Raw genomic sequence first — 19451 nt, 5'->3', positions numbered from 1 at the left:
AAGTCGGATCCAACTCATGGCAACCTCATGTGTACAGAATCGAACTGCTCCATAGGATTTTTATGGCTGTGACCTTTTGGAAGCAGATCACCAGGCCTGTCTTCTGAGGCCCCAACTGGGTGGGTTCAAACCACCAACCTTTCAGCTAGTAGTCGAGCACTTAACCATTTGCACCACTCAGGGACTCCTTAGCAATAAGGAACACAAAGGACAATAGGGCAGGGTAAGGGAACAGAATGTACACGGGCATGTTATTTTACAGCGGGTGGTCAGGAAGGCTTCTCTGAGGAGGTGACATTTAAGCAAAGCACTGAATGAGTATCTGACCATGTGGGACCAAGCTGTGTGGATGTCAGGGAACAGGTGTTCCAGGCAGAGGAAACAGCAAGTGCAGAGGTTCAGGAGCGTGACTTTTATTTACTCTACATTCCCATTCTTAAACTTTGAAAAGCACTGGTGCAAATGGGTGGGATTTAGGAGGCATCTGTTGTTCCCAGCCCACCTTTTCTTCCCGAGGTGTCTATCCTTAGCCTCCATACTGCCTTCATCCCTCCCCAAGCCTGCGGAGGTCTGTCTAGGTCGGGGCAGGGCAGAGTGATGGAGGGCCAATCGTCCTGGTCTTTGGGCTTCTGCTCAGTCTTGTTGTCTCATCTGGGAAGTGAGGGGGTTGCATCTGGCAGTGTGACAGTGCCGTGGTTCTGTGATCTCCAGGGTGGTCTTGGAAGCAGGTGCAGAAAGAATCTCAGGCACAATCAGGGGATTTCGTGAAAGGCACGGTGCTTGCAGTTCTCCTTGCACCCTCCCCTGGGACCAGGATGAAACAGTGGGGAGGGGGCCTTCCAGGCACCCTGTCACTGACCACGTCATCTGACTACCATCACAGAACGTGCATTTTCAAACTTCATGTGGAAGGAAATGGATCTGGGGACAAACTAGACACAGAGACTTTCACAGTCCAGGAGCTCCCGGAATGGACTGGCTGGGGCAGGTACCCACTGAGCACCTATCATGTGTCTGCCAGGAGTGCCAGGGGCAGTGGGGCCTCAGAGGAGCAGTAGAAGAGGGTCTCTCTGTTGTGACTACAGCTAGGAAGAAGGATGCCAGCATCCCAGAATCCCAGGTTCACCACTTATTTAGTGTAAGCCACTGGGCACAACAATTCCCTCTTTGGGCTTCAGTGGTCTCATCTGAAAAATGGGAGCCATGATCATCTCTGATCCTCCTGTCTCAAGGAGTGATGGATGATCAATAATAATGATGCAGATGACAATACCTGTTCACATCTGTCACAAGTGTGACAGCCTCGTGTAAATACCAAAGGCCATCCTGTTGCATAAAAAGACTCTGGGGTCAGAACCCCAATTCCAGAACAAGCCCTGCCATCTGCTAGCTGTGTGTGCAGGTCACATCATACTTTGAGCCTGAATTTTAGCATCTGTAATGCAGGCTCTGGGTGGCGCCAACAGTTTGCCCTCAACTTCTAAAGGTTGCACTCAACTGCCTAAAAGTTGGCAGTTCAAACCCACCCAGCAGCACTGTGGAAGAAAGGCCTGGCAATCTGCTTCCATAAAGCCAAGAAAACCCTATGCAGCAGTTCTACCCTGTAACACATGGGGTCACCATGAGTTGGAATCAACTTGATGGAAATGGGTGTTTGGTTTAATGTGGGCTTTGGGGGCTCAGTAAAACTTAACTGAGAAATATGTGTCAAAGTCCTTTGTGAGCTATGGAAGAGTCTCACGTGTTAGCAGCGTTTTTGTAGTACAATTATATCATTTGATAATAATTCACAACACTGTGATTAAAGGAGCCGCTCCTTTTCTTGTGGGATGCTGGGATCCTGAGTCTCCCAACTTGGCATGATGCCTGTGGCATCTGGAAAATCCCCTCATTTGGAATTAGGCTTCAGGGTAGGATATGTCATTAATATTATTTGAAATTCTGTGTCATACTGGAGACAAGTGACCAACTTTGCCCCTGTAGACCAAGAGCACTGGGCAAAGAGAGGGAGCACTGGGTGTGCAGACAGCCGTTTCAGGCAAGAGGTTTTGCAGGCAAGGACGGTAAAATGTGGAGAGTTAGAAAAGTTTTTTTTTTTTTCCTAGTTGGTCAACAAATATTTCTTGGTACCTGCTAAGTGTCAGGAGCCCTGGTTGCACAGTGGTTAGGAGTTTGGCTGCTAATCAAAAGGTCAGCAGTTTGAATTCACCAGCCACTCCTTGGAAATCCTATGGGACAGTTCTGCTCTGTTCTATAGGGTCACTATGAGTCAGAATTGATGCGACGGCAATGGGTTTGGTTTTATTTATTTATTTTTTTGGCTAAGTGTCAGGCACTGTGGAAATAATGGTGATCAATGTAGACAGAAGGAGCCCTGGTGGTGCAGTGGTTAAGTGTTCAGCTGCTAAGCAAAATGTCAGCAGTTTGAACCCACCAGCTGCTCCAAGGGAGAAAGATGTAGCAGACTGCTTCCGTCAAGATTAGAGCCTTGGAAACCCTATGGGGTAGTTCTACCCTGTTCTATAGGGTTGCTATGAGTCAGAATTGACTTAATGGCAATGGGTTTGGTTTTGATTTGGATGCAGACAGAGGTCTAGTCTGTCTCACTTTAAGCTTCCCCAGAAGCGACATAAGGTAAGTATTTAACAGTTGATTTGGGAGATGATCCCAAGAACACCAGCAGAGAAGTAAAGAACCGAGACAGGGAAGGGAAGAGACAAGAAAGGGTCTATTATGAAGCCAGTGTCCCTTTGTGGGGAGTAGGAGTTTGTCGGGGAACTCGTGGAGCCAGTGGAGAACATGAATCTTGGAGTTATCTTACCCTCTGAGACCAGGGAGCTGGGGTACTCACTCACTCACTCACCATTGCTCGAGGGCTGGTCCCTGGGGCATTAATTCTTGGATACTTCCAGCCTGCAGCCAGCATTCAGCAAAGCAGATTCCAGCAGTCAGAAAAAGCTCTCAAGCAAAGAAATGCAGGTGTGAGCAACTGGACTTCAAGTCAAAATGCACTGAAGGGGTAAGCTGAGAAAATAGGCAGGGCACTGAAATCCACCGTCCTCAAGGAGCTCACAGTTTATACAAGTTATATCATAAAATGAAATAAAGCTAGTGATGAGAGATTGCCGTGCAATGACTACTGAAATCAGCTGTGCCTTAGTAACCACGCTTAGTTTCAGAGTAAGGGCAAACTCAGATTCCATTTATCTATTATTATGTTATGTTATGTCCTGTTATATTATATCATGTTATATCATATTATATTATATTATTTGTGGAGTCCCTGGGTAGGACAAACAGTTAACATGCTTGCTGCTAACTGAAAGGGTGGTGGTTCGAGTCCACCCAGAGCTGCCTCAGAAGTATGGCCTGGCAATCTACTTCTGAAAAGCCAGCCATTGAACACCCTATGGAGCAAGGTTCTACTCTGACACACATGGGGTCACCATGAGCCAGAATCAATTCAATTATGGTTTGTCTCTTAAATCTGTCACTTAAGAAATATTTTATTAAAGAAAAACATACAGAAATATGCACAAATCATAAGTTACAGCTCGATGAATTTCCACCAAAGTGATGACTCCCATTAAACTAGTACACAGATCAAGAAACAGAATATTGTTAGCCTCCCAGATGCAAGAACGCTTCTCCAAGAGTAACCAGTAACCCAACTTCTAAAGCCATTGATTTTTTTTCCTGTTTTGAGGCTTTATATGAATGGAATCATATACTGCATATACTTCTGCGTGTTTTTTTTTAAGTGAGTATTACATCATCCACTTATATTATTGCATGTAATTGCCGTTTATTCATTCTCATTGCTGTACCATAGTCCATTGTGAGAATAGACCATAACTTAGTTATTCGTTCTATTATTGATGGGCATTGGGTGGTTTGCATTTAGTTACTACAAATAGTAGTGCTAAGCACACTCTTGTACATTCTTTTGGTGAACTTAAACATAAGATTATTTCCACCCAGGACTGGAATCCTGGGTTGTAGAGTGTGCAGATGCTGTAGTTCAGTATATCCTGCCAATCTTCCAAAGCAGCTGTATCAGTTTACACCCCCACCAGCAGTATGTGAGAGTGCCCGTTGTGAAGGAGGGCATCTCCGGCAGGAGAATGGACGAGGTATGAGCTAAGTATGCGGATGTGGACATGAGCATGACATGCCGCTCATTCCGCAGAGAATTCTGGGCACCTCCTCAGTGCATGCCCTGCGGCATGTGCTAAAGACACAGATAGGGTTCAGACAAGACTCCTGCCCTCAGGAATTCACAGCCTAGAATAGGCAGCAAGAACTCAGGGAAAAGCCCTCAGTCAATGGAGGACAGGAAACAGATTCCTGGCCTCCTGCATTCTCATCCACCGCCCCTGTTCTAAAGGAGCCCTGGTGGTGATTATGGTTTAGTGCTCCGCTGATAAACGAAACATAGGTGTTTCAAACCCACCCAGTGGCTCCATAGGAGAAACACTTGGTGATCTGCTTTCATAAAGATCACAGCCTTGAAAACACTGTGGGGCTGTTCTACTCTGTCACATACGGTTGCTATGAGTCAGAATCAACTCAATGGCACTTACAACACAACAAAAACAACCCCTAGCTCAGGTTCTTCTTGCCTAAAACTCCATCTCAGAGGGTTTGGGAGATACTCAAAGAGCCCTTGTCATAGCAATCAGCTCCTATAGCCCTTGCCCCATCCCAAAGATGTACTGACAACCCCCAAAGGAATTCCCCACGAGAGGGCCCCAGGGAGGGAGACATGAGTTTCAGTGGACAGTCCTCATCACAGTCTGAGCCCCCTGCCTGGACACATAAGATGAGCCCAGAAAATGTGAACGGTCTCATGCAGCCCATCATCACCCCCAGCTTGGAGACCCACCCAACACACACTTCTCGGGGAGGTCACCATCAGAGCACAGCTTGTACTTGGTCACTCCGTGTGAGTGCTGCAGCAAGCTGTGGGTGGCTCTGTTGAGCAGAAGGAAGCACACACATTTCCAAGTTCAACAACCTTGATGATGCCTGGCAGCGGGTGCCCAGGGACTGCCTGGCCCTGCACCCCACCGCTCCCTCCCGCCACAGTGAGAGAAAGGCTCCTTGTTGAGGAAAGGAGCTAGTAAGGCTGCCTCCACATCTCGCTTCCCTGAGGACCAGGTGTTTTGCTCAGCAGCAAACCAGAGCTGTCTTGGAACCAACCTTGTTCAGACTTTGTCACCCCGTCCATCACCCTGGCTTGGCTGCAGGGCCCAAGGTGGCAGGAGACAAAGTTCACTCCTCATTTATTTTCAATATTTCTCTCTGGGGAAGGCTGGATTAAAAATCTCATGGGACGACAGTGCCAGAAAGCACTTGGGTGATCCTTTTGGCTGACAGAAACCCAGAGGGCCAGAGATTTCCTTGGGTCAGAGACCCAGAGGGCCAGAGATTTCCTCAGGTCCCACTGCTAAGGGTGGAGGGGAGGAGTGGAGCTGGTAAAGAACCCATGCTTTCCCCAAAGCTTCCACAGCTGCCTCCCACCTGTGCCTGCCTTCTCCCAGGCCTGCCCATATTTCCCACCATGAGTATCTGTCCCAGCGGTGGAGGGGGAAAAGCTACCTGGAGCCTCGGCCCAGGCCACGGGACTCATTCCAGTGCTGGCTGTCAGGAGCTCAGCGCCCAGACCCAGGGCTGCACAGGCGCACACTGTGATCTCCAGCCCCCAAACCGCAGGCTGTCCCTGCATCTGTCAAGTGCAATCTCTCCCGGGCCCCTGCCAGTCCCTCCAAACAAGCTATCTTTATGAAATGAAATGACTGCCCTTTATGTATTAAAATAACACCTCCCTAGGAAGGACTGTGCGTCAGGCTGCCTCACAAAGGGACATTCACAGGCTAGTAGAGGGAAGCCGGAGGAGTATTGGCCCAAGGCCCAGAGGGAAAAGAAGACGGGGAGCCCAGGGCTTGGGGGTTAGAGACGGGAAGATGAGTTAAGGGGAGGCAGGGCTTGAGGCTGTGCAGGCTGGAGGATAACAAAGAAGTCCTGGACTCAACCGAGCTGTGCAGCCCACTCTGGGCTGATGGGCCAGCCAGGGCTCCCTCTGAGGATGACTGCTGGGCTTGGCAGTGTCCAGCCTGGTCCCAATGCCATGGTCCACACTGCCCAGACTTCCCCCTGGAATGCAAGCAAGGACCCTGACGGAAAGTGGTGTGGAACAGATCTCAGACCCAGCACCTGCTTCTCAAAGATGATGGCCCTGCTGTAGGAAGAGTGAGCACAGAGGCCCCGCTTGTGGGTCCACAGGAACCAGGAAGCTTTGAGGACCCTGGGTTTGTTGACCCATCTGTATCCTGCCCACGGGCAGAGTTCACCTTCCTGAGGTACCTCCCACCTCTCAGCCTGAGGAAGGCAGCTCCACACTCAGGCTGACCTGGGTTCTGATGCTGCTATTGACACTTGTTGGGCAAGAAGCTCCATTTTCCTTGACCTAGGTTTCCTCATCTGAAAAGTGAGGATCAGAGCAGCTAATTTCAACGGTTTGTCAATGAGGTTAAATAACATAGTGTCAGTATGGGGTCACAATAGATGGTCTCAGATAGAATGAGAGAAAAATGTAGAACGAAACTCAAATTCTTAAAACATGACCCAACTCATTGGACCAGTTGAAACCAGAGGACACACTGAGACTATCACGCTGAGAAACTCTTTAAATCTACAACCGAGACTGTCCCCTGAGATCACCTTTCAGCAAAACAGCAAAGTGGCACACAAAATAAAGGGTATTACCCCTAAGAACGGTGCTCTACTAAAAAACCATATTTATGAGTCCAAAAGGTCAACAATTACTCTAAAGCAAAGATGAGAAGATAAGGGGGCAGGGAAACTAGAGTACTGGAAATGGAACAACCAGCACAGGATTAAAGAGAATGTTGACACATTGTAAAAAATCTGAAAAGAAAAGAAAGATAGTCTCAGTAAAAGCTGCATGCAGTAGACAGTCAATGCTAGTTCCCCTTCTTTACACTCTACCATGTATTAGGCTTTTAAAATAAATGGTGATACTTAACTCTACTCACGGAGCTAGAGACTAGTGAGCAAGGTCGAAAAGAGGATTTTAAAAACACATACATAGCACTACGAACACAGAGGAGGGAAGAATTAAGTTTGTGAGGCTTAAGGAGAAGTGTCATATTCATATATTAATTCAGCAAATACATCCTGAACCCCTATTATGTGCTAAGCACTGTTCTGAGTACTTAAGATACTCAACGTACAACAGGCCCAAATCCCTGCTGTCTTGGATCTTATGGTCTATTATACTTGAGAGGGTAAAATAAATGAGAGACAAAATAGGTAAATTATATAACACGTCAGAGGCTGGGAAGTGCAATGGGAAAAGGAAAAAGTGGAGCAGGGACAGGGGACCAGAAGTGCTGCAGAGTGGTCATTGAGTAAGGACGATGAATAAAGAGATGAGGCCATGTGGCTCTCTGAGAGAAGAGGGTTCTAGGTATAGGAGCAGTCAGAGCAAAGGCCCTGAGACAAGACCTTGCTCAGCATGTCTGAGAAAAAGCAAGGAAGCCAGCATGGCTGAAGTGGAGCGAGCCCAGGGAGAGAGGTAGGAGATGATCGCAGAGGAAAGAGTTGGGGACAGTGGACCACTGTACTGCTATTTCTTAGGCCACCTCAGTGTTATGAAGCAGGGAGGCATGTATCAAGGCACAGAGGTGTGTTCAAATAATAGGCTCTTCCACAGGTGGAGCCCCCTGGGTGGATGGGATCGGGGGGTGTGTGTGTGACAAAATGGAAGAATTTTGATGTAAGTTTTGGTAAAAGGAGAATTGCATCTGAGGAAGAGATAGTTCTTCTTTTAGCCAAGGTGAGGCCACCAAATTTAGATCCTGCATTCACTACTTTTCTTCCCAAGTATATACCTGCCTTCATCCCAGCTCAGTAAGTTTCTTCCCTGTCCTTCACCCGCCCCACCCCCCAAGCTACCCCCACACATTAATTTCTGACCAGCCTCTCTGCCCAGCCAAAATAAGAGCCAGCTAGCTGGGCCACCTACTGCTGCCAGCTTATGCTTGATTCATCTATAAAGTGGGGCTGATCATATCTTCTTCATAAGGTTGTTGGTAAGGACTAAAAAACACTTGCAGAAATGCCGCACAAACCATAGCATTCTGTACAAACAACGGTGTTAGATGCTGACTTGATATAAGAAAAAAAAAATTAACCAAAATTTACTTTTATCCTGTAAGGATTTTTCTTCAGTATCTACACTATCCCAATCCACTGGCTAATCACTCCAACAGCACCCAGTAATGTTGGCACATGGGACACGCTCATAAAATTTTTGTTGAATGAATGAACAAACGAAGGAAAGAAAGAATCCATGCATAAGAGCAGGCAGCGTCTTATCTCAGACAGGTAGTACCTGTGAGGAATACGGAGAAGGGGGCTAGGACAGTGGTGGAGCCCGGAGTCCTAATGATGGCTAGGAAAACAGGCACCACCTCCCCGTTCCCCAAGGTTACCACCCCCAATCTTTGAGGCTGGGCTGCTTTTCTCTCCCTCTGATAAAAGCCATTACCCTCTCACTTAGCAGGTGCCATTAGGGCGCTAATGATATGTGATTAGACCTGATTTGAGGCTTCCAATCTACTGACCTGGGATGGCAGGGGCTTGGCCTGGAGGCAGAGAAAAACACACAGAAGAGAGACCCAGGGAGCAGAGGCCCAGCCTAGGGTCTGAAGGGGAAGCCAGGGAGGCATAGGGCACATGGCCAGGGTGAGCTAGGTGTTCTGCATCTTCAAGGAGATTTTTTTTGAAGCCAGAAAGAACATTGTTGGAAATACAGGCCCTTGATTACTTATCAGCAATTCTGAAATCCAAAAAGCTCTAAAGAACAAGTCAGCAGCCTGACCTGAACCTACCCAGGGCTGTATACTGTCTTGATTTATCCCATTTATTGTGACTATTTATGTTTCGCTGCACAGATATTAATGTGTTTGATTACTGGTGCTGTTCCAGGCCATGTTGGGGTGTCAAATGATATATAGATATATACCATATTTTACCCTTCTAAAATCCAAAAAGCTATGAATTCTGAAACAAATATGGCTTCAAGGGTTTTTGCATAAGGGGTGATACAGAATTTTCAATTGCTCGTTCATTCCTTCATTCTTTTACTCACTCACTCATTCATTCAGCAAGTCTCCACTGCCTTCACCATCCACATTTATCCTTTGGCTATTAGAGAAGAAGGCCCCAATCACTCACTTATTCATCAGCAAGTATCAACTGAGCCTTGCGGATACAAGGCCCTGAGACGAGCTCAGAGGGGCTCATCTTGCATGTCCCTCTGTCACTGCACTTGTCCCACTGGGCTGTGGCCCTCTATTTCCATCTTGACTTCCCCTCCAGGCTGGAGTTACTGCATGCACAGGGCTAAAGCTTCAACTGCTGTGCCTGACAGAGCCTGGCATGCACACGGGTCTTAGCAAATCAAGTGCCCTCAGGGACCTACTGCAGATATGGAGAAGACCTAGGCCCTGCTCTCTAAGGTGCTCATGCTTACCTAGAGAAGCAGGTCACCCAGAGAGGGACCTTGATACATCATAGACTAGCAAGGCAGGAAGGACCTGCCAATGCTCTGACCTTCCAGTGCTTTTATCCCCTCCGTCGAGGCCCTGCCAAGGTTACCCGGTCACTGCTGAGATTTACTCCATTACACACAATGCCACTGTGGGAAATTCTGCTATTTGTTAAGAGAAAATCTGCCTTCCTGGCATTCTAGCCAGTAATATTGGGAGCAATGAGTAATGCAATTCATTCTATTGGAGGGTGAGTGGGGGACTAGGGAAGGCTTTCTGGAGGAGGTAATAATAGGACATTTTGAAGAAAGAGAAAAGATTTTGATAAGCCTGATGTGTTTGTGTGGTGGTGGTAGTGGTGGTGGAGTGTGTGTGTGTGTGTGTGTGTGTGTTGGGTAGGTGTGGTATTCCAGGGAAAGAGCTTGGGAATAATGATGATTCCTGCTTGTGATGGAGTCCCTGGCTGGTGCAGTTAACACACTCAGCTGCTAAGTGAAAGGTTAGAAGCTCCAGCCCACCCAGATGCACCTTGGAAGAAAGGTCTGGCAATCTACTTCCAAAAAATCAGCCATCAAAAACCCTATGCAGCACAGTCTACTTTAACACATATGAGGTCAATTCGACAGCTACTGGTAGGTAAGCTTGAGGTGGACACAGAGATGCACCTCTCAGACCCCACTTCAAGGAAAGACTTGTTGCCCTAGTACTGAAGTTCTATGAGCAGGCAGCCTTCAACTGTCAGCTCCATCAGCGTTGCCTTGGCTACCGAGCCTCCCTGCCCAAAGGCCCGCCCTTCAAGGAGTGACCCCTATCCAATGATTGATCAAGGCAGGTGTCTAAAGGCACAGAGGCTATTTCAGACCCAGAGCTTCTCCATGGAAATGCACTCGGACCTGCATCTCAGCTTGACTTCTCCCTTGGCCCAATCTGCTTCTGCCCCCTCTCTTTCTCAGACACAGGGGTTGGCCCCAAGCATATGCCCTAATAACCACAATACCAACAGCATTCTGTCTAAGAGTCCACTTCCCAGGGAACTCGACCTGTGACAATGGTGAGGCTCAAAAGAAGGTGAATGAGGGGACAGTTGGAAGATAAGGCTGAAAGGCAGGCAAAGGCCATTTTTTCCCTCAAATGACAGGACCTGGCAGCCCATACACCTTTCTCTCCCTGGTCAGGTTCAGGGTTTTTGGCACAGGACCAGCCTGCTCTCATAGGAAATCAAGGGGAGGGTGTAAATGCTATGATTTGGTATTAGCTGAGCACTTTTTACCAACCACTGTACCAGACACTTTAGTATAAACCTGTCATTTAATGCAACCCTTACAACAAGTCTACCAGTAGGTATTATACTCCTTATTATTAATAAATGAAGACACTGAACACTGGATAAGTTCAGTAACTGCCCAAACCATGCAGCTAGAAAGTGGCAGAGCCTGGAATGGAATACAAGTCTGATCCCAAAGCCTGTGTATTTCCCAACAGGTAGCCCCCACCCGCTTCGTAAGACAAAAGCACTGTGATCTCTAAGGTACAAACCTGTTCTAAAATTCTACGTTCTCTAAACGTAGAAAGCAAAGAATTAGCTTTCTTCTCTTGGTGTGACTTAAGAGCTCAGACTGTGGCCAGGGTCCGGGCTCAGACTGTGGCCAGGGTCAGTGCTCATTTTGGGACTGGGATCAGGGTTCAGGACATAACCAGGGTCAGGGCTCAGGCTGTGACCAGGGTCAGTGCTCATTTTGGGACTGGGATCAGGGTTCAGGCTATAGCCAGGGTCAGGACTCAGGCTGTTACCAGGGTCAGTGCTCATTCTGGGACTGGGATCAAGGTTCAGGATATAACCAGGGTCAGGGCTCAGGCTATGACCTGGATGAAGGCTTAGGCTGTGATTAGGGTCAGTGTTCAGGCTGTGGCTGGTGTCTGGGCTCAGTACCTGACCTGAGGCTGAGGCTCAGGTATATGTGAATGTCTGGGTTCAGTCTGAGACAACAGAACAGCATTTTTATCTTTGTAAAATTAACTAACCATGACCCTACCAAAGCCATCTTGCTTTCTCAACCAAAACATCATCTTTTAAGAGAGAAAGAAAGCAGGAAGGGGTTGGAGTGGGTGCCAAGGAATAAGGAGACATATTTGAAGGGATTTATTCAACCTTTTTTCCATCATCAAAACCCTCCATCATTAAGGTAGCTGCGCCCGTCTGTCCCATAACATTTACAGTCATAAAAGGGAGGGTAATGACTGCAATTACAACTGAAGGACTAGTTTAATGAATATTAAACAGCTTTGAACATCAAAGTATTGACTGAAGTGGAAACCTAATATCGCTCCTCCCACCCCCTTTCACCCTGCGAAAGGGCAAGGCAGATGGCTTGGCCTTCTGCGGGGCTGTCAGTGACAATTTGCCAGAGTCACCGAGTGGTACTTTGAATGAACCCTTTTGCCTAGAGGCCGGCCCAAGAAATAAAGGGATCTACCATTATCTTCTCTGCAGCAGTCAATCAGCAGGGGGAGGAAGACGGGCCCATCTCACAGAGGCAACATGGAGCCCAGGAGAAGCAGAGTCTCTTCTCCTAACTGCAGCTCAGGTAATACCGGAGGGGAGATCTTGCTCAGCGGCAGGGAGGACGGATGATACCACCTGGACAGGCTCCTCTCACCTCTTCCAACCCCTCCCAGGTCCTCTCCTGGTTCTGTCTGCCTGTAAGTCTTTTGTCTCTGTGCATGGTTGCCACAGTACAACCTCCATCCTCCTGACTTCACTCACTCATTCCAGTATTTACAGAGCTGAACAAGACATAGTCCTTGCACTCAAGGAGTTCACAGTCTAATGGTGGAGACAGACAGACAAAATGGCAATCCACATGCTGGGCAGTAACAGCCACAGGGAAGGCTTCTCTGTAGTGGAGCCCTGAAAGATGAGTAGGAGGTGAACATGGAAGGGAAGAGTGGTTCAAGCCAATGGCAGAGCACAATGAACCAGCTATATCTGGATGTCAGAGAACCTATGGTCTAGGTAGGGAGATCAACTTGTCAACAGTCCGTGGGACAAGTGCAAAGTGAAAATTCAAGACGAGGGGCAGTTGGGGTTCCTTGACCAATCAGGGAAGGCTTTGCAGGGGAGGTGACCCTGGATCTAAGTATGGAGGAGTAACAGACTGATCTGTGGGCCACAGAGGCATAGGGTACCCCAGAAACTGGCAGCCACTCTCCTATGATAAACCTCCATACTCCTGGACGCCTCTACCCACTCTTCCACCCACTCCTTCAGCACAGCCTTGACTTGGCTGATCCCCACGGGTACCCTGATATTTGTTGCTCATAAGCTGCCAGACAGCTTTGACCGTGCCTCCCACAAGCCGCAGCTTCCCATGTCGGCCCCGACTAGCCTTTCCCCAGAGCTTATGGGGGAAGGTGCTGCACCTGCCGCTTGCTCATAGGACCCTCGTAGTCTTGAGAGAGATGTTTCCAATCCTGCTCTCATGGCCAAGTTCTCATCTGTATGACTCTCTTGTAAACCAAGGTTATGGGACACATAGTACGAGCTCATAAAATGTTGCGGAATAAGTGAGCAGCCTCTGTGTTCCCTCAGTGACAGCTAAGCAGATGAAGGTCTGGGGAAGAACTGACACCCTGCCTCCCACAGGCAGGAGTCACAAGGTCCTTAACAGGTCGTCCAAGGCTCTTTGCAATCTAACTCCAACGACCCTGCAGGCTCTTCCTTGCAGATCCCCAGCCACTCTATACTCTAGTCCCAGTGGTGGACAATTCAGCTTTCTATAACACATTTGCACTGCCCAAGACAGCAGCCACTAGCCACCTGTGGCTTCTGAGCACTAGAAACGTGGCTTGTGCAATTGAGGAACTAAATTTTTCATTCTTTCTAATTTTAATTTAAACTTAAACAGCCACGTGTGGTTAGTGGCTACCATATTGGACAACACAACTCTAGTCACAATACACTCATCATGGTTTCTCAAACATACCAGATTTTTTTTATGTCTCTGGGACTTGGTATAGGAGTCCCTAGGTGGTGCAAATGGTTAAGCACTCAGCTACTAACTGAAAGGTTGGCGGTTAAAATTCAACCAGGGGTACCTCAGAAGAAAGGTCTGGCGATCTACTTCTAAAAGGTCACAGCCATGGAAAACCCTATGAATCGCCCTTCTACTCTGACACACGAGTTCGCCACAAGTCAGAGTTAACTTGACAGCAGCTAGTTTTCATTTATTTTTTTTAGGGGGGCATTGGTATATACAGTTTCCACTGCTTAAAATATCACTTCCCTCTTCTCTGGGTTCAAAATATAGCTCAAGCTTCAGCTCTTAGAGCAGCCTTGCCCAGGCTAAGTGAGAAGCCTCCTCCTGCCTCCCACTGAGCTGGGTTTCCTCTGATCACAGCACCCACTGTGTGCAGCGTTGCCGATTTCTTTGTCCACCTCAGCTTCTAGGCCAGTGATGGCTGTGCAAGGACACCCTGTGAGGTCTGTGTCAAATCGCCTGGGGACCTCTGCCCACTCCCTACGCTCTGCCTCATCCCAGAGATTCCTCTGTGCCTCTCCTCCGCAGCAGCAGTTTTGGTGACCGTGCTGTGAAGTCCTGGGCAAGAAAAGGGTTGAGAATCACTTCTCATGGCAGGGGCTCCTTGGGGGCAAGGATCTGTGTCTGCTTCACATCTGTGTCCCCAGGGCCCAGCACACAGCCAGACACAGACATGGGGCGGAGCTTCTGTGAGGAGGGAGGGAGGGAATGGGCATTCACTGAGGTGAAGTTAGGACTTCTGAGAAAATGGTTAGAAGCGGAAGCTCCATCTCCAGGGGGACTCCTGGCCCGCGGTTAGGCAGTTAGGGAGTCTGGTTCCTGCATGGCGGGGCTCTGAAACTGGTCTGAAGGCAGATGGAGGCAGTTCCCTCCCCATGTCCCCCAGGGTCGCACATACCTCTCATTACCATAAATGAGAATGGCGGCTAAATCCTGCATTAGGCTAAAAACTTAACACCCAGTAAATATTTACTGATCACATGTAATCCTGATTAACCCCCGCTGCGCCAGAGGCTCACCAGGCTGCAAGATCTGCCTACCTCCTCGGGTCTCTCTCCTGCTGCTGGCTCCCTGCTCAGGAGGGCATCTCTCCCTCGGCCCACACTTCCAGATCACGCTCCCTGGGCCAGGCTCCTTACGATGAACCTGTGACTCAGAGCTCTCTCAAGGTGCTCACACTCAGGGAAGGACACAGGCACCATCTCCAAAAACCTAATGGGAGCATAAAACAGCACAAGGCGTGCAGAAGCAGCTGTGATAAGGCACTGAAAGGGGAAGACTTCCTGGAAGAGAGGGTCCTGAGCCTGACCTTGAAGGACCAGCAAGAAGGCTGCGGTGATGAGTGAGGGTCACAAAGGCTGTCTGAGTTTCCTCCTGCTGCCACAACAAAAACATCACAAGTGAGTGGCTTTAAAGAACAGGTATTTATTTTCTCACAGTTCTGGGGGCTAAAAATCTAAATCAGGATCTCGGCCATGTTGATTCCTTCTGCGAGTGTCTCCTAGTTTCTGGTGACTGTCGGCAATACTTGGTGTTCCTTTGTGGCTTATAGATGTATCCATGGCGTCTTCCCCTGTGTGCAACTCTGTTTATGCTGCTCTTTGTATAAGATACCACTTAGAAGTGATTAGGTTTAGGACCCACCCTACTAGAGTATGGCTTCATTAATATAACAAAAGAAAACTCTTATTTCCAAACAGGGTCATATTTACAGGCACAAGAGTTAGAATTTCAACATAACTTTAGGGGTGACACAATTCAATCCATAACAGGGGCCATTAAAGGACATGAGAACAGGATGACCAAAGGCTGGGAAGGGGGAAGCACAGAGTGTTGGAGAAGCAGCAAGGAGTGTATGAAGCACAGGGAGTCGGGCGGAGGCGGGAGGAAACGAGGGCAGAGAGGTCAGCAGGATCCACATCTGGGGGCCTAGAACACCAAGCAGAGATATTTACATTTCATTCTATAGGTGAAGACACCTATATGGTGAGTCCTTTCCTACTCCTGGCAAACTCTTATTGGAGTGAATCCCCAACCCCTGCAGGAAACCACGTTCCTTACGGTTACAGCAGGCGAGGCAGAAAACACTGCTGTGCAAGCCTGAGAGTCTCGTGTTCACGATACGACCACGTGCTCCCAAGAAACCATGTCGCCTCCTCTCCCTCTCTCCTCCAGCACAGCCTGGCTCAGGGAGAGGAGAGGGAGGCTCAGAAAGCCATGTTGACCCGCGACCCAGCTGAGGACTTACTACTTCCAACAGTCATCCCTGCCCTTCCCTCTGCCAGAACTCCTCCAAATCTATCTCCTTATCACACCTCCCTCCATGCCCGAAATCCTACCATTAGTACCATTCTTCCACTGGAGTTAAGCATTGCCCTCCATATCTTATAGACTCTGCTTTTAAATTCTAATTTCCTCCCTCCCAGTATAAGAGCCGTTGCCGTCAAGTTGATTCCAACTCATAGTGACCCTATATAGCTGACCCCTAATGCTACAAATTACACAAATTAAAGTCAGTAAGCCTCTCTTCAAATCCATCAGATTTAATTCAACATAGTTTAATTCAACAGAAACAAGTCAACATGCTGAAGCCAGAGGCTGGGACTGTGGAGGACACAAAGGCAGAGAAGAGGCAGAGCCTGACTCAGGTAGAAGGAGAGCGGACAGGGGCACAAACTACCGTACTACTAGGAAGAAATAAAACTGCCAGGACAGTGGTTCATGGGACATGGGAGTGCTTGAAAAGATCAAATTAAATGAGGCAACATTGAAGTGCCCTGCTCATGGCCGGAGGACAGCAGGTTCTCAATAAATGGTTGCTAGGTCTAAACTCCACTCTTCCATTTTCTAAAGGATCCAAGACTTGGGGAATGCTATGGCAGGACAAGCAAAGAGAACCAGCTTCCAGAAGAGCAGGCCTGACTTGGGGGTTGGCATCTGGGGAGAGGGTAGGAGGTGTAAGATGTCTGTATAGGGAGGTGTCTGAAGATTCCCCCAACCCAGCCTCCATCTTTGGGCCTGTTTCTGGTTGGAGGTTCACTAGAGAGGAAATGTCACCGTCTCCCCCACCCCATGCAGCAGAAATGAATTAATGCCCTGCCATCCCCTGCCCTCAGCATCCCTTGACTGTGCCTCCACTTCAGAAGGGAAACCCACACTTATACATCCTTTAGGGTTGACCCCACACCTCTCTGGCTGTGTTTGCTCTATGAACCCCCTAATCTTTCTCTTTCCCTCCTTCCACGTGTCTATCTCTCTCCCTCTCTGCCCTTCCTTTCCTCCTCTTCTCTCTCTTTACCTCTCCTGTCCTCTCCCCCAGCCATCCGTCACTCTGGCATGTGTGTTTGAAAGCATATAGGCGTACATATTTGGGGGGAGTCCCTACACAGGTTCCAACACTGAACCATCTTCAGAGTGAGAGGGAAGAGGTGTAAGGAAATCTTTTAATTCTGGGAAGGACAACCTGCTGATTGCCAAACCCTAACCGGAATCTTACCAGCCCCCACCCTGCACCTACTACTTTGATCTGGCACTCTAAGTTACTCCTGGGCTTAGAGGCCTTCACAGCACTACTGCCATCTCTCAATTTTCTGGGCCCAGAAATGATGAAACTAAGGCTCAGAGAATGGCACAGACCGGCCCAAGGTCCGCGGCAGAGCTGGGATCCGAGGCCAGGTTTCCTGACTCCCAGCTCTGAGTTCTCTCCATACCAATGCCCTGCCTGCCACTGACTAAGGCCCCATGAAGGAAAAATCCTAACAGCTACGTTTGTGTAACACTTCCCATGTATCAGCCACTGATGCAGTGCATTGAATGACACATGGAAGAAACTCATAACTCCCTGGATTCTGATGACAACACTATGAGATGGGTACTATTATTTTCCCCCTTTTACAGAAGAGCAAACTAAGGCTCAGCAAAGTTGCTACAGGTCAAGAGCAAGTACATGTTGGAGCTGGGATTCACACCAGTCCGTCTAGTGCCAAGCACCATGCGCTTAGCCGTGGCAGGCGAATGCCTTTCTGAGAACCCAGGAATACTAATCCCAGTCTTCAGCTCGCCCTTCTTCCCTGCTCTGAGCTCTAATCTCCCCTGATAGGGTTTGAGCATGGCAGGCCTCCCTGCAACCTCCCCACAGGGATGGGACTGATTCCCCACGTCTGGACCAGCTACGCTGCAGCCTTGCTTGGTAGCAGTCTGGCTGGGGGCTGTCAGCCGGCTGTCATCCACACTGCAGGGAAAGCAGGATTTCTCCACAGCTGCCGCTGCAGTTCAAAGGAACAGGGGCCCAGCATCATGGCTAGGACGGCCTGTATTATGACAGGTCCAGGAACCTTAAAAGCAAAAGACGGCTTAATAATACAGGAAAGCAAACACAAGTCCCTTGGCCTGGCACTTGAGGGCAGCCAGGAGCTTAGCGGGGGCCAGCCAGTGCCAATCCCTTGTCCTGTCGGTCCCCCTTCAGCACCTGGCGTGATATGCCCTAGGAAAACACAGTGCCTGCGCAGTATTAGCCCTTCACGGACCCTTATGGCCTGTCCCCTGAAATAGGCTTGGAAATCTCCTGCCTGCATATGACGGGCAGCCCATGTGAGCCCTAGCATAGGGAGGAGGCGGTGGGGGAGTCTGGCTCCAATAACGCATGTGTTCCAGGCACAAAACTGCGGCTGTTCAGGCAGGGACGGGAACGCTATAACCTCCAGCAGCTGGGGCACTGGGGCTACAGGCGCCCTTGGCAAGTATACTTTCATGCTTATTGGAAACACTTTTCCTTCATGATGGGAGATTTGTTCATCAGTTGGGCTAGGCTACTAACGTGGCTTTTTACAAGAGATTCTCATGATCCTCGGATTCTGATTTTCTAGCTCTCTCCAGCCACTGAATAAAAGGGACAGTAAACCAAAAACAGGTGGGCCTCTCTGAGAATAGGAACTAAAATAATTTGGAAAATTATTTGTTGAGCACCTACTACGTGCCATGCACCCATTAGACACCTTTCACATGCCCTGTATCACTTGAGAGGTAAGGTCAATCTGGGCTTGAGGTCACCCTGTAAGTATGCAGGGGAGCCAGGATTTGAACCCAGTTTGTCTGACTTTCGGGCCTGTGCCACGTCAGGGAGGGAGAAGCAAGTGCCGTGGTGTGCATTCGTGTCCGTTCTCACTCTTTAACCTCCTACGGGAAGAGGATTCCAGGCCCCTGAAGCCCATGAGAAAAGCAGAGAAAGGAGTCCTTGTTCCAGAAAACAAGTTGGTAGGAAAACCCTCATGCTGTTCCGTTTGACCTGTTTCTCTTCTGTGTCATAACTGATTGAAAGAATTGAGCATTAGTGTTTCTAGAAATAAGGTTTAATAATTCCAGGACTCACTATAGACAAGATGTCTTAGGAACCACCTGGTAAGCCAAATCAGGTAAAACATACCTGGGCCTGTGTGGGGTGAGGAAGAAGCGGGGGGAAACTGGTCAGAGTATGTGCCTCTTCTCTTATTCCAGATTGTGTGAATTTCTTCTCCTTTCTAATTTAAAAGTAACCTGATCAGTGTTCTCTGCTATGTAACTGTGGAAACTTGAAGATGGTCTACATGTGCTTTGTGGCCATTAGAAATGATGCCACGGGGATAGATTTCACTGGCGTGAAGGATGTTCACAATGATGGGTAATTGAATAAAGGAGGTTTCTGAACAGTATGCATAGTAATAATCCCATTTTTTAAATAAATGTATAGTCATGTATATACACATAGAAAGAGAGACATAGATTTTCATGGAGAAATGTTTGGAAGGATATATACCAAGATGTTAACAGTGGTTATCCCACCAGATGGTAGAATTTTATA

At 48.4% G+C, this 19451-nt stretch overlaps 1 protein-coding gene across 1 annotated transcript in view; it reads right to left on the bottom strand.

Annotated features, from left to right (window-relative positions):
* Window positions 1-19451, bottom strand: part of TRABD2B (TraB domain containing 2B) — a 262261-nt gene that overhangs the window by 139925 nt on the left and 102885 nt on the right. The window lies entirely within an intron of this gene.

This window comes from Trichechus manatus, unplaced genomic scaffold (genome assembly GCF_000243295.1).
Source record: "Trichechus manatus latirostris isolate Lorelei unplaced genomic scaffold, TriManLat1.0 scaffold00015, whole genome shotgun sequence".
NCBI lineage: Eukaryota > Metazoa > Chordata > Mammalia > Sirenia > Trichechidae > Trichechus > Trichechus manatus.
The sequence above is the reverse complement of the archived record's forward strand: the minus strand, read 5'-3'. Positions and strand labels throughout refer to the sequence as shown.